Consider the following 16492-nt stretch of genomic DNA (forward strand, 5'->3'; position numbering starts at 1 on the left):
GCAAAAAAAAGAAGAAAAGAAAAAGCCGGTTCGAACGAAACGTTCTCGCAGTTAAAACATGCACTGACAAATGAGCGATGAGCGTTCCAAGCGCGCTATATTTAAAGCAGTCGTCAACGAGGCTCCACCTCCATAGTGTTCAGTTATACGAGTCCGGACTCCGGCTCTTTTGTCCATCGCCACTAGCTTTAATTTGAACTTCCCGCCGCACCAGTTGCGGCACCCGGAAAGAACACAGCCGCCCCTTTGTCTTCGTTGTAGAGTTGAACGCACTGTTCACCGACGGAAGCGTGGCCTTAATTAACCAGTCTCGCCGAGGAGCTCATTTGGCTCTGGCGTCGTCGAAAGGACGGAGCTAAAGTGGACAGGGAGAGAGACTGGGGCGAGGGGGGCGCTCTCTTTGTCGCCATTGAAAACAGGCGCGCCGAAAGTCACGAGCGGCCGCGCACAAAGGCATCGAAGAGGCGTCAATGAGCCGCCGAGCGCTGCCGAAAACAGGTCAAGCGTCGCCACCGCGTTTCCCCCTCGGTCGCAGCAGCGACTCGGTCGTGTGTGTGGACCGAAGAAAAGAGCCGCGCACATCCTTAATGCGCATATCTGCAGTGCAGCCAAACGCGCCGCTTCTCCTCCTCTGGCCACCAAACGGTGCGAAACTGCTGATAGGGCTAGGAGAGGGAGAGGTATGGAGGAGGTTTTCGCTCTTCATGTGGTGTGGGCACCGTACCCTTCTTCTTCTTTTTTTTTTTTTTTTTTTTTCTTCGAGTGTGTCAGGTAGCGGCGCGTGACGCCTTCTCTCCCACCTCCAGTAGCACCGTGTGTCAATCTCGCGCTGACGGGAGACCGCGACCAGCAGACGGGCTCGGAGGCCGCGCACGTCGAAGAAAAGAAGCACGAGAGGCACTCGGCGCGCTGGAAGTTTTCTCACTCTAGGCTGTGCAGCCAGACAGACTTAACAGTGCACTGCATTTTCACGAAAGCGCGTGTGATGAGAACACGTAAATAAGAGAAAAGAGCGCTGAAGGGGGGTGGGGGAGTGCTCTCCGCATGAGTCAGTACGCATTGGAGTGAAAAGGAGCTCTGTTGTTTGTATTTGCTGTTTTGTCCCCTTAGACAGCAAACAGCGCCGGGCAAAGCAGCGAAAATGACCGGCTTTTTCCGGTCTGGCTCTGCGGGTCATTCATAGATTCCGCTCACTAACTCATTCAACGCGAACTCATCTTTGTCAAAAGAAAAAGCGTCCACTGCTCTTCTGACCAGAGCCGCTGCTGGACCGTGTGGTGGCGGTGGCGCTCCGGTGGCACTTACAGCGCAGCAAAGTTGTGCAGGCAAAGTTGTCCTCCGGTACTTTCTGTAGTCACAGGATGCAACAGCAGAACCACTACAGGCCTTGGAGTCAGCGTTGGACACACGCCTTTATGTCGAAGACGACTGCACGTCTTGTTTTCTCGAGCTTGTGCACGGTTGTCTTTTAAAGGAGGAAAAGTCGATCAGCATACATATACCGGAAGAAGAAGCCCAGTGGTGCAAAACGCTGGGGCGTCAGGCGCCTTCACGAGCCCGCGAAGACCGAACCCCGAAACGCGCGCCCGGTGTGATGAGCGGCCGGGCACAGATGAGAACTTGCGAGCAACGAACAATACCTGGCATATGCACGAAAAGCAAAATTTCACAGCATTAACCGCGGCCTATATGGTACCACAGGGTCTATTTGCGGCAATGGTTTGCGTTTGTTCCGGCCACCGGGTGCGTTTGCCTATATCGCTGGACACGCAGCATCCACGCGAAAAGAGGAGAGCGCCTCGCGTGTAACTAACGCCACCGGGTGCATATCACCTCATCCGCGTCAGCGGATGCAGCGTTCGTCGAGGGCGACAAGAACGACGCGAGTAACTAAGCAGGAAAAAATGCATGATGAAAAAATAAACATACGGTGGACGGTTGGCGCAACAGGGCGACCCTGATGTCAACGTCGACGCTCGCGCGCGTCCTGTGGGCGCGGACTCAGCAAGCGAAGCTCCACAATGAAGCTCGAAGGATGCGGCTCTCTCTTTATTCACAGGCTGCTCGCATGCATTGCTGCAGCGCGCACGCACGCGCGGTTTGTTAGGCGCGCGCTTCCCGCCACTGTCGGTGTGCGCGCCCGACGCGTTGCAGCCGCTGCAAGCCGCGCGCTCGGCTGGGCGCATTGGCGCGCGCCTGAATGTGGCGGCGGCGACCGTCGGGCTCGAAAAAGGGAGGAGCGGAGCGTTTTTATTTGATGTCCGAAAGGGAGGAAGTCGGATGTTGGTTTCTCCGCGTCGCTGCCTCCGCCGGCCATATAGTACACACACGCAACGCGCTCCGGAAGGAGCGCCGCATTGTACGTAGCCGCGCCTCTCTGCTCAGAGTGCGAAAAGTGTTGGACAAATCATGGCGTCACAGTGGCGAATTAACAGCGCATGTGCGGCGCAGCTAAAGGCCTCCTGATGATGTGGCACGGAAAATGACTTACAAGATGGCATGCGGGCGTTCGGACTATATCGTCAGACCTGCAGTGGCTGAAAAACGAAGCGCCTGATCGACTGACGTCCATTCCTCCGTTCTTACCCTTCCCCCTCGATTTACTTATCATTCCTCAAAGTCGTTATTGGGGCCTTGTCGTAAGTGCCCCTGACAACACCCCTTCGGCGCAAGGAAGCCCTGCTTCGACCACCGCGAGACTGGAACTGTACTACGGTCGATGCATATCTGGTCTGTCAGCAGGTCCCCTACTTTAGCTGCTATTTCCAAGCGATCTTCGCTCGCTTAACTGCCGGCCGACGACGACGGAATAACCGAGCTGGCAGCCGCGGCTTCATTGCCTGCTTGTTAGAGCGGGTTGCGCGGCTCCTGATGGGCCTCGAAATGCTCGCCTCGCAGCGACGAACAGGGACGAAGTTAGCGGCAGGAGGACTGCCGAAAAGCATGCAGAGTCTATCCACCGGGCGGACGGGGGAGCCAGCCTCCGCCGGCCACTGAGCGCGCGAAACAGTCCTGCGGTATTTTTGGCGGTCGGCGCGTGCTATACACCTGTCATCGGTAGCCCCGGCGACGCATAGATAAGACGGGTAATTACGCCCTGTCAGGCATATGACGCGGGCGCTATCGGTGCAGTGCCGCCGCACAAAGCAAGTGCGGCTCGCTAAAGTCACGTGTTGCGCTCCAGTTTTGCGCTGACCGGGCGCTTAAACTCCTGTTCGGATTGAACACACTTTGCTATATAGCACAAAGTAGGCTGGATCATTACGTCGCTAAAGGTAGAATTTTCTACGCTGTTCATAGCAAATTTCACAGTAAGTTTTAGTATTATTATTATTATTATTATTATTATTATTATTATTATTATTATTATTATTATTATTATTATTATTATTATTATTATTATTACCATCGTCGTCGTCGCTGACGTTGTGATCACTGGTTGTGTTTAAGCGAATACTTTGTGTGTGTATGTGTGTGTATGTGTGTGTTCGCGCGTGCGTGCGTGCGTGCGTGTGTGCGTGTATGTTATTATTATTTCCTTTCGATGTAGGTTTCTGGCGTCCTAGAGCTGCTGTAATGGCCGAGGACGCCGTGGAATGAGGCGGAGGATTAATTTCTGCCCCCAGGTGCCATTTGGCGCACACCGAAATGTCAGGTTGCAAATGTCTTGCCCTATTCCGCTTCCGCCGATATGCGACCAGAGTAACCGGTATACAGTCGTAATCCTTCAAGCTGGCGCTGAGCACTAGTTGGACCGCCATATCGGCTGAATCGCGAAGAAGAACAAAACTTTGCCGGCGCATCACCACCGCTGACCATCGATCTACCGCCCCCGCGCAATGTGCACTTTTGAGCCATAACGCGCTAAGCACTGCACTATCACGCAAACTCTGACACTAGTAACTTTTGCGGGGCTTTGTGTGTCACGTAGACTGTGACAGGGGGCGTATGTATCTCGGAGGCCATAGCAGGCAATTCTGTAGCGGACGAAGACCACCGCGTTGTGTGTATCGCAAAGAAGTTCTTGAGAAGTTGTCTGACATACCAATTCATTCTCCTGAGTATCACGACCTCTTAAGTGTACCTGGTGCAGTGAATTTTCCGACACAAGTAGGCTTTAAGTACCCCTCATCGAATTACGCGGCCGCGTTCTCTTCCAAAATTTTTACCTACACAGGTCCGGTCTGGCGCACCTGTGCATTTTCTCCAGTGAGGACGAGACTAATGTATCACTTCTTTTTTGTCATGCACCGCCGCGTCATCATTTCGAGAGAAAAAAAAAATACTGAGAAAAGGGGAATCTTCGAAATGAGATCACCAAGCATTATTATCTGTCAAGACGGGCATTCCCCCTCCCGCACCCTGCCTTATGAAGGGCGCGGGCAGTGACCCTTCGACTTTTACAAGCCCGTGCGTATCCTAACGTTGCGGTTCTTCACGCTATATACCCTGAAAGGTATCCCAATGCGGGCTGCCATGCCTGTGGACTAACGGCAACATTGAACCATGTGTTGTGGGAGTGTGAAGCCATCGGCTCCGCCTTCAGCGAGGATAGGTGGGCTGCGCTTTTGGGCAGCCCCGAACTCAACGACCAAACCCTGGCCGTCCAGAGTGCCCGCGATCGGGCCGTCAAGCTCGGCTTGGCGGTCCCTACGTGGGACTATATATAGCCGGGTGACACGGGGTCTCCCCTGCGTCTTCTCTGGACCTAAATAAAGTTATTTCACTCACTCACTCTTCGAAATTCCATTTCGCGAACAAGGCCTGAAACTGACAATTCCCGTTATCCTTTCACCTGGAGCTTCGATTCCCCGGTACGGCCACACGGATGTTCGCACCGCCGTCCAGGATTTTATTATTGAGTCCAAGCGACTGCCACGTTATATTATTATTGTTTTTTTATTGCGATAACAATTATATGGACACTCCAAAGCAGATTTCTGCCGTCGGCGTCGCCGTCGTCGTCGCCGTTGCCGTCGCCGTCGCCGTGGGGTTCCGTATGACGTCAATAGAGATGAAATCGTCGCCGCGCGCCGCCGAACGCTGTATGTGCGAGTGAAAGGGCGCGAGGGACGCGCGCTTTCACGGGGAGTGAACCCACGGCGGAGAACAAACGCGCGTTCTGCGCCGTGCTCCTTTAAGCTGCAGAAGTAGGCGTCTCTTTCCTCCTTTACAATCACCATATATGTGTAGAGCAAACGCGCCTTCTTCCGACGCGCGAAAGGTCGTAGGGGGGGTGGGGGGGGGGGGAGGGAGGCGACGTTTAGCTGCGGCACAAAGTGCCTATTTATATCAGAGGCTCCGGCAACAGTCACCAACGCCGCACGCATTTTGTGCGAACGCGGGCAAAACGCCGACGGCGTCGACAACAGTTCTTCGTGCTGCCGGTGCTGCTGCATGTCCAAGTTTATACAGCTGATAAAGCTACTATCATTACTCCGTATAGCTCTCTACAAATTTGCTATCGCAATTGATGCTTCGCCTTTCAGGTGAAACTGCGACAATTTTTTTTTTAAAGTAAAACTTTCTCTTTCGAGTATTCCCAAGCAAATAGACATATTAAGGCGAAAGCCTAAGGTGGCTATGTTGGCGGTGCCCTTGGCGAACTGCGCCGTGACGAAATATGGCCGATGCCGTAAAGAGTAATAGCACGTCTAAAAATGCTCGGATTGACGTCACACTTCTCAGGAAGGTTCCTGTAAACAAAGTAAATGCGTGGCTTTGAAACGAAAATTTGGTAAATTTCGGTCTGGTTGGGAACCGAACCCGAGCCTCTGCGGTGCGAGACGAGCACGTTTCCCTGAAGCCATGGCTGCTCCACGGTTGTGGCTTACTAAAGATGTGTCTAGTGCTTGCCTGATTGCACACGTAACGTGGTCACAGAGACGCGCTCGTGCCATTGCTCGCGCGTTCGTCGTCGTCGTCGTCTTCTTCCACAGCTGGCTCCGATGCCGCTGATCATGCCAGCGTTCCCATACTGCCCCTCGTGCTCGTGCCACGGCTCCCGCGTTCATCGTCGTCGTCTTCTTCCACAGCTGGCTCCGATGCCGCTGATCATGCCAGCGTTCCCATACTGCCCCTCGTGCTTGTGCCACGGCTCCCGCGTTCATCGTCGTCATCGTCTTCTTGCACAGCTGGCAGGCTTTCGCCTTCACGTTTTACAAACGTGTAACACTTGCTTAATTTTAAGCATGAAATACTTTTAGCTCCCCTTGTCGGCGACCTTCAAGAGACCTCTACCCAAAATCCAGAGCCGTTATCCGGGCGCTCAAGACGAGAATTGGGCGATGACGAAACGAGAACGCCCGGGCATCGTTGCGAGAGTAAAACGAGATTGTCCGGGCAATCAGTCAAAACTTAATAAAATGCAGTCTCTGGGCCCCAACCCCTTGTACAGGACCGCATTACATACGCTAGTTACTGCCCAAACAAGTTACAAAAAAATATTGCTCCCGATTTCTTCCTAATGTTTGTTCACGATATCACTCAAGCTGTAACTTCTAGTACGCTGAAGTTTACTTTGTCATTGCCAATAGCCACGTTCAAAAGGCACATACAGTGCACCGTACACTTGATTGTCATCTTTTGGTGCTGAGACAGGATTGCTTGTGCTCTTTTCAACGAGACTGTCAACGAGACTTGCAACGAGGTTCAGTTCAAAACAGGTTCATTTCGGCTCAGTATGCTTTCAGGCCTGTGTCGGGGCACCAACCTGCTTTGCCGGTAGCCATTTCATGCTTACATCTAGTCTCGATTGCGGGAAAGCCAGCATTTTTTTTTTTTTGTTCTTATAGGCAGCCGCCTTCGTGCAATCCTACAGAATTTCCCTTGTCATTTATTTCTTTTAGGGGCGAAGCTCCTTAGGGTGTGGGTCTGTCCCTCCTCTTTAGTATGTAGTAGTAGTAGTCGTCGTCGTCGTAGTAGGTAGCCACGTCTACTTTTATGAGAAAAAAAACACCGCATATCCACGGGGTGAATGATGATGAGTGGGCGAAGCTCCGGAGGGAATCATCGGTAAACCGTGAATCTTCCGTGTAATTCGCCCAGTCTCGCCGCACTAAATCGAACGATTGACTTCCACCAATGACGCGCGCCATATGTGACGTCATTCCTATTTTATAACAGCGCCCTTCATTATAATTGCACCATCTCCCGCTGAAGGGGACGCTAGCACAAACGCGTTAGAAACGTGCAGCACTCTCTAGTAAGGGGGAGAGGCCACAGCGTCTTACGCAACCGTTTACACATGCCGGAACGTGCACCGCGTTTGCCGACACCATCAGCGTTTATGAATACGGGGGTAAGCCGGAGAGGCCACAGCGTATTACACCAGCTTCTTACACGGGCCGTAACGCGCTAGCACAAACGCGTTAGAAACGCGCAGTCTTTCGTTAATGTTGGGTATTTATTGCCATCGTGGTGCATGTGTCCATATGCGCTTCGTGGCGTAGTGGTTAGCGCCGCGCGTTCGGAAGCGAGGGGTCCCTGGTTCGATTCCGCGCTACAGACACAACTTTCGGAATTTTTTTTCTCATAAAAGTAGACGTGGCTACCAACTACGACGACTACTACTACTACTACATACTACAGAGGAGGGACAGACCCACACCCTAAGGAGCTTCGCCCCTAAAAAAATTCCGAAAGTTGTGTCCGCAGCGGAATCGAACCAGGGACCCCTCGCTTCCGAACGCGCGGCGCTAACCACTACGCCACGAAGCGCACATGGACACACGCACCACGATGGCAATAAATACCCAACATTAACGAAAGACTGCGCGTTTCTAACGCGTTTGTGCTAGCGCGTTACGGCCCGTGTAAGAAGCTGGTGTAAGACGCTGTGGCCTCTCCGCCTTACCCCCGTATTCATAAACGCTGATGGTGTCGGCAAACGCTGTGCACGTTCCGGCATGTGTAAACGGCTGCGTAAGACGCTGTGGCCTCTCCCCCTTACTAGAGAGTACTGCACGTTTCTAACGCGTTTGTGCTAGCGTCCCCTTAAGCGGCAGATGGTGCAATTATAATGAAGGGCGCTGTTATAAAATAGGAATGACGTCACATATGGCGCGTGTCATTGGTGGAAGTCAATCGTTCGATTTAGTGCGGCGAGACTGGGCGAATTACACGGAAGATTCACGGTTTACCGATGATTCCCTCCGGAGCTTCGCCCACTCATCATCATTCACCCCGTGGATATGCGGTGTTTTTTTAGTCTTGCAAATGCATTCATTCTTATATGGCGCTCTCCACTACTACTTACGCCAGAGCCTCTGGTGCCACCGTCTGTCCCAATATATAAGCTTTCGGGCAAGTTTCGTGACCAGAAGTAAAGTACAGATGGACGCTGGTGTCAGTCTTATTTTTCCAAACGTTAGGTATGTTAGCTTAAAGAATCTGAGTTAACATCAAAGTGATTCAAAAATATATCAGCAAGAATAAGTTTGCCCATATTGATGATTAGATATGGAGACGATACGTAAAAGCTACCTTGAACAAGAACTGTGGCTTTTCAAGGTAGCTTATCTTAACGGCTCGGATGTTTACTTGGCTCCATAGGCAGTGTACGGTTGTACACCTCATTCATTCTTCATTGAGCACTACGATTTAGGTGCTTTAGCGGAAATCACAGATAATTCAAAGTTTACAGCGAAGAAATATAATGACCCTTTCAATGCGTAAGCATTCTACGGCTACTTCTCTCGGAAATATGTCCGACTGGCTCTAACGCGTAACAGGATACGTACCATAGTAGTACATAGTGTATTATGGGGGTATATATGAGAATGCCTTATGCCTATTGACATTTATGTCTATATATCGTAGTACCGAAGAGGTATTAGGAGTAATTAAGGTTAAAAATTAATAAGACTACTTGCGATTAAATGATTCAAGCCCAAATAAGCCTCCTCAAGACTAAGGAAGGGTGAGGAAGCCTAATGAAGACAAGGAAGGGTAAGGAAGCCAAATGAAGAATAATGAACAAATTTATTATATAGATTATTATTTGCATAGTAAAGAATATTTATTGTTAAATATTAAGCCTAATCAAGATTAATTAAGGGTGCTTAAGATTAATAAATCATAATGTGGATTGATTCACATTAAAGTGAGTAACGCTAATTAGGGTAAATAATGGTAACTAAGATGACTTAAGCCTAATTTATATTGCTTAACACTAAATTGATTACGGCTAATCAGGATTCTTTAGGGGAATTAAGATGACTTAAGCCTAATTAAGTTTGATTACGATTCCAATACGTAAGCACAATCATTATTAACAAGGGTAATGCAAATTATTATTATGAAGGCGAAAGCCTTAGATCTCTGTTTCAAGGTCGCGTTGCGAGGTACAGAAAGTCACGTGACCCAAGGAAGACCAGAAGCGAACCAAAGCATGTCCAGCCGTGTATAAGAGATGATTAATGATTAGCAAAGTTAATTAATGATCGATTAGTGATTTGAATTAAGGTGGATTAGGGCGGATTAAGGTCGATTAAGGTAGATGAAGGAGGATTAAGGTGGATTAGAGAGGATTAAGGTCGAGTAAGGTGGATTACAGTCGGTTACCGTGGATGAAAGTGGATTAAGGTGGATTAAGGAGGATTAAGGTGACTTACAGTAGGTAAATGAAAAGGCATTTGATTGAGTAGAGATGCCAACAGTCATAGAGGCATTGCGTAATCAAGGTGTACAGTACAGGAGGCGTACGTGAATATCTTGGCAAATATCTACAAAGATTCTACAGCTACCTTGGTTCCCCATAAGAATAGTAGAAAGCTACCTATCAAGAAAGGGGTCAGACAAGGAGACGCAATTTCTCCAATGTTATTCACTGCATGCTTAGAAGTATTCAAGCTCTTAGATTGGGAAGGCTTAGGAGTGAGGATCAACGGCGAATATCTCAGCAACCTTCGGTTTGCAGATGACATTGTCCTATTCAGCAACAACGGGGCGAATTACAACAAATGACTGAGGACCTTAACTGAGAAAGTGTAAGAGTGGGGTTGAAAATTAATATGCAGAAGACAAAGATATTGTTAAATAGCCTGGTAAGGGGACAAGAATTCAGGATCGCCAGTCAGCCTCTAGAGTCTGTAAAGGAGTACGTTTATCTAGGTCAATTACTCACAGGGGACCCTGATCATGAGAAGGAAATTTGCAGAAAAATAAAATTGGGTTGAAGTGCATGCGGCAGGCATTGCCAAATCCTGCCTGGGAGATTAGCACTGTCGTTTAAAAGAAAAGTGTACAATCATTGCATTCTACCGGTGCTAACATATGGGGCAGAAACTTGGAGGTTAACAAAGAAGCTTGAGAACATGTTAAGGACCGCACAAAGAGCGATGGAACGAAACATGTTAGGACTAACGTTAAGAGACAGGAAGAGAGCGGTGTGGATCAGAGAACAAACGGGGATAGCCGATATTATAGTTGACATTAAACGGGAAAAAGGCAGCTGGGCAAGCCATGTAATGCCTAGGATGGATAGCCGGTGGACCATTAGAGTTACAGAATGGGTACCACGAGAAGGGAAACGCAGTCGAGGACGGCAGAAAACTAGGTGGGGTGATGAAGTTAGGAAATTTGCAGGCGTAAGTTGGAATCAGCTAGCGCAAGACAGGGTAATTGGTGATCGCAGGGAGAGGCCTTCGTCCTGCAGTGGACATAAATATAGGCTGATGATGATGATGACAGTAGGCTATATATATATATATATATATATATATATATATATATATATATATATATATATATATATATATTATGGGGTTTTACGTGCCAAAACCACGATCTGATTATGAGGCACGCCGTAGTGGAGGACTCCGGAAATTTGGACCACCTGGGGTTCTTTAACGTGCACCTAAACTCTTAAGTACACGGGTGTTTTCGCATTTCGCCCCTCATCGAAATGCGGCCGCCGTGGCCAGGATTCGATCCCGCGACCTCGTGCTCAGCAGCCCAACACCATAGCCACTGAGAAACCACGGTGGGTATATATATATATATATATATATATATATATATATATATACACTTAAAGAATACTGCGCCACTTGGCTCACAACAGCTCACAACATTTCCTGCACTACCCGCTAAAAGTCGCAATAGTTTGCAAGTTATCGCTGCATCCACGTGACATACCATGAGGCCGCGGAGAAATAAAATAGAAATGATTGCACGCATCATTTGTCTCTTTGTATATCATTTGATTGAAAGGATACAAGAAAGCTTCGCTTCCAAAAATGATTCGTTACGCCGTATTTTTTTTTTTTTTCGCAACTTATACAGCGTGTCGGCACGCTACATAGGCGGACTATGATTTGGTTCCGCCTGGATGGATGGGTGAGCTGCAAGGCGCCGCGACAAAAGTGCTAAAGGTGCGCTGATTTCGCGCCCCCCGACCAATCGAGCATCGCGGAAACCCAAACACAGCTGTCGCCGCCTCACGCCGCAACCATCTCGCGCACTTCGCGTGCTCGCATGCAGCGGGTGGGTCGACACTCATCTCATCGCCAAACATTGCGTGGTGGCACAGGTGCGCACACGTTCAAATATGCGGGAGTGCCTCTCGAATGAGCTTTCCCACCCACGCGGCGCGTCTCGCACCGTTTCGATTGTTGGGTTTCTGTTTTACGCGAAAAGAAAAAGAAAAGAAAACGAAGAGAAAGGCGGTTCGAGCATAGCACGCCGATGGTCGGGGCAGGCGCCTATGCGTGTGCCGGTATGTTCGTGGCGGCAAAGGTTGTGGGCGGCGTCGGCAGGATCAAGTCGGCACCGTCTCCGACGTGGGCGCGCCACCGGCGACGTCGAGGACGACGCGCACGTTGGCTGCCGCCCGTCCCAACCTCTCTTCTCCGCACGATTTCCCGGAAAAGAGCGGTATGGACGCTCGCTATTCTTCGAGCTCCCGGTAACGCACCGCCGCCAGGCCCTCGGCCCGCGATGGATCGCGACGAGCGGGCTTTAATTCTATTAACGAGGCTTTCCGATCGCTCTGAAACCGGAGCGCGCCGTGCGGACCGAGATGATGCCGTGCATTTTACTGTGTTGCTATGCGGAAGGTTTCTTTAACTCATCTCGAAAATGTTTTATTTGGGCTAGCTGGTTAGTGGCTATTAACGGTTACGAAACTGCGCAAATCATGAGGCTGTGGGGTAGAGCACTGCACGGGCCGATTTTTTCAGGCCCGTTTTTACGTTGGGCTGCCCGCCCGAGCCCGATAAAAACTTTTATGGCGAGACCCGGGCCCGGCCCGGGCCCGGAAATAATCTACGTTACCCGCCCGGCTCGGCCTTCCACCCCTTTACCTTAGGCCCGAGCCCGACTCGAAACCGGCCCGTACCCGGCCCGAGACCGAAAAATAATGTTTTTCAAAGTTGAGACGCCCGAGAATAACTCGCTGCACGTTACATGCACACCACGAGAAAGCCCGAGCCCGGCCTGGGCCCGGGTCAAAAAGCACCCGCCGTGCCCGAGCCCGGCCCGACCGAGCCCGTGAAAAAACTGTTCTACCCGGCCCGGCCCGACCCACGGGCCGGGCCGGGCCCGGGCTTTCGGGTAAGCCCGAGCCCGTGCAGTGCTCTACTGTGGTGCCGCGCACCGGCCCTGAGCCCACAAGGTATATAGATAGGCCCATATAAGTAAAGACACGGTTCTCATAGTGTCAGTCGTATAAGGTGCTTACATCGTACTATACGCCCTCGTCTTGCTTTAAGGCGTTTCGTAAGCGTTAATAGTTCAATATGAATTTTAATTACGGCGAAGTATAGGCACACGTAGGTAGCGTTCTTTTTTCTCTAATATGCCGGTATCGTATATACGCCCTCTTGTCTTGTTTTGCGATGTTTCGTAAATTGTAAAAAAACTCATTTTGAATTCCATAGTTACGGCGCGTCGCAATCAGACATATAAGTGATGAGCAGGCGATATAGTATTATCGCTGTGTACAATAGGGTTCATGTCTTTTTACAGATCATTATAACACATTTAAAAATGTACACAGAGAGAGCGACCAATACAGGGTACGGGATTGGCTCAATCTAAAAAAGCCTGTTATCACAGTGATATAAGGTAACTGCGCTTCCACTAGTATAGAGTGACCTGTATAGTTACCTTTCTTACAATAGTTGTTAGTAGAATAAAGTGCGGTTGTATAAACGGCAGCCTGCTGATTAGCAGCGGAGCCCTCGAGTTTTTCTCGTGCCGCATAGCAAAGTTTCCATTAGTGTGTGCAGGCGTCCACACCGAAAAACCTATTCTTGCGCCTTCACTATACTGTCGCAAGGCAATAAAGACGCAAAAGAAAATCGATCGCGTCCTGCCTCGTGCCTAACGGCCACTTTTGTTAGCACGACAGGAGCTCGGCTGTCACTTGCGTGCAGTTGCTTTGGGAACAGAATAATATTCGGTTGTCAACGTTGTCAGGTGCGCTATTTGGGAACTTGGACCACAATTTTCTTTTAACCGAAGATTGGAAACTCGCAGGTATTCGGTGGGCTCAAGGGGCAGTTTTAAAAGAATCCGTATAGGCAGGCGAATACAGGTAGTAGGTTGCACAAGCTGATATGCTAAGTGAGTACAGCTTAGTGAGTGCGTAGTGAGTACTTGCCAAACTAATCGAAACTTTCTAAAACTAAATGAGTAGGCCGTGTGTACACAATGGTGAGTACGTCTCTGGCAAAATCATGAAGCCCGTAATTAATTAGCGAAGTTGCAAGGAGCCTTAATTGGAACCGCTGGCGGGCGCACTCGAGTAAATATAACCTTCCCGGACGACCTACTCTCTACGTCACCAGAGGTTGTGTTTGTATGCGTACTTGCAATGAATCGTGCTCGCCGGCAGCAGAGTAGAGGTATAACGAGGTGAAACCTCAATATTTTGCGTTTTCATTCTACACTTTTGCCGCGTTTTTCTGCCTATTTGTTCTTGTGGTCTTTTTTTTTTCTCTCGTGATTGAAAATATGAAACAAAAGAGGTTTCGGACAAGATGAGAAGAATAAGTGCAAACATTAAGTATATAACATGCTATCGCGTTAAATTTTGCATGACCACACATCTCGGAGGCATGTATATCGCACACAACAGGATAAGACAAGAGGCTTCACGAACCTGTGCAAAGTATAGCTACCTATCGCAAGTAAAAACAGTCTCTTGGCGCTGCTCACCATGTCCGTGTGTCGCTGCCTCAGTTGTTTGCTCGAGGCTCGTAGCCAACGTCTCCCTGGCAGTTTCCGGTCCACCAGCTGCGCGAAAAAACAAAGGAAAAGTTAGATATAATTAGATATATTGTATTTGCCAATCCTATCGAATGGTTAAAAGAAGTAGAATAACCCTGAAATCAGCGAGCTCTGAAATGCTATTAAGAGCATAATGATTGTGTGCAAACGTGACTTCGACCTTATTATTTGATTTTTTACGACAAGGATGATATTATTGGTTCAGCGTTGCACGAATAAACAACACTAACGGTGCCCTTGCGGCCGGTTGTTAGAAGTAGCGCCCGTGTTTATCAAATATGTTATTGTTGTGGAGCTTGTTTAGCATGTTACAGGAACAAAAATTTAAAGGGTAAGTTAGTACAGCCAGGGTCCTTCGATAATTTCGTATAGCGAACAGCATAGAAGCGGTTAATTTGGAAAGTATATAGGCTGATACGCAAGATGAAATCTGTGTTTGCTCTTTCAGGTGTTATTCGGTCATCAAACATCAACAGCCTGGAGGACGCCTCAAAACATCATAGTAACTACTTATACCTGTAACGAATTACGCGGAAGACACTTGAACGAAAACTTGATTGATACAAGCTTTTGAAGCAGGCTAGGAGACTAATACAAGACAGCGACGAGGATCATTCAAACGATGACGAGAACCGAGTCACTATATTCGCCATAAATAATAGACTGTGTTTCGAAACCAAATAATTAATTACACCTTTCTGCTGACCGCGAATGATCTGTTTCTTCATATTTGACTTAGATTAAAGCGCACTGTAGACACAGACACAGAAAGGAAGTATAGACAGGACAGCGCTTGGCTCTCAACTGATTTTTTTATTGAACAGAAAAACATTTATGAAGATGTTACAGTATTTTCGCGCATGCGCAACAAAGCAAGATGTGACATTCATGACAAGAGCGCCAAGACTTTAACCCCTCAAAAGACTATCGCAATTCTTGTCGGTCCAAATACGCATACTCTCTATCATACAGCGCAAAATGGTTGTCTGACTGACGCAATCGCTACCCCTTTTTCTAATATTGTACGCCTCGACTGTATGGCGAGTTACTTGATCTTTCTTTCGAAAAATAATTGGCGTGTCACTGAACTGTTTCGAGTGCAAACCTTTGAGCTGCTGCCAGCGGTTGAACACTTCGTTGCTTTAGTAAAATATTCTTAGGTAAGTTCATTGATCAACACGAGCAAGCGATGCGAGCAACACCAAAACGTCATCAATAAGCTTAGTTCATAACTGGTGGGACGCCCTGTTCACGATACATTAACGTTTTGTATTCACAGTAACACCGCAGACCCCCCAAGCACAGCAACACGCATCACGAAAACAACGGTCAGCTCAGCTGCTAACTACTCGCCGATAGTGCGGACCAATTGTCGTCACCCCCACAAGGCTACAGCTCAGGCCAGCCTATGAAGGCCACGACATCAACACCACCACAGAGCGCCAGTGCGAGTGTCAGAACGCAGCCGGAATAATTTAAAACCACTAGAGCGTTCGCAGACACGCAGCCCCCGTTTTCATGGCCTCGTGCACCTGTCGATGCCTTGGAGTAGCAGGCGCCGCCAGCGGAAGCCAAACCACGCAGCGATGTAAAGCAGCGATTAGATGCAAGAAGGAAGCTTCATCCACTGGTTTCAGCGAAGCAAGAGCACCACGCCATGCGAAACGGACGATCACGCAATTATAAACAAGCACGGGCGAATAGGCCACAGAGCACTGGGAAGGTTTGCATTTGACCGCAAAGATAATTTCTCATTCACGGATGTAACTCCACACGGCCGGCGTTAGTATATATCTGATGATCTTTTCGGTAGGCAACCATTGTGTTCCGAGGTCTGCATGCTCGCTATGGACCAGACGCCTCAGCCTCATTGATTTCATTCTCACGGGTCCAAGTACACATCTGCATGTGTGCAAGGAAACGCAGACAGTGCGCTAATTATGCCGCGTTGTGCTCGGCGAATAGGTCGGTAGGCACCTTGACGATTTCCCAGGCAGTTCTGTTTCAACCTATGAAAGGGAAAAATTATCATTCACCCGAATGTAGCACGAAGTTACAAAGGAAACACATACGGGTTTCTCAGAAAGAACGCTCCACAGTTGAGGGGAAATTCGTCTGGGATCCGGGATTTTTCCTCAATTGCGAAGCGTTCTTTCTGAGAAGCCCGTTTGGGTTTCCTCTGTAGCTTCGTGCTATACTGTCAGGTGGACGACAATGTTTCTATTTCATGACAGTCCCTCCACCTTGCGGGATTCCG

General features: G+C 49.1%; 1 protein-coding gene across 1 annotated transcript in view; it reads right to left on the reverse strand.

Moving 5' to 3' along the window:
* LOC119436432 (apical junction component 1 homolog) overlaps positions 1–14236 on the reverse strand; it is a 120209-nt gene extending 105973 nt beyond the window's left edge. Inside the window, exon 1 of the mRNA XM_037703280.2 lies at positions 14164–14236. The gene's annotated coding sequence lies outside the window, so the exon portion shown is untranslated. The remainder of the gene's footprint in view (positions 1–14163) is intronic.
* Between the last annotated feature and the right edge of the window lie 2256 nt (positions 14237–16492).

The sequence above is a fragment of the Dermacentor silvarum genome, chromosome 1 (genome assembly GCF_013339745.2).
Source record: "Dermacentor silvarum isolate Dsil-2018 chromosome 1, BIME_Dsil_1.4, whole genome shotgun sequence".
NCBI lineage: Eukaryota > Metazoa > Arthropoda > Arachnida > Ixodida > Ixodidae > Dermacentor > Dermacentor silvarum.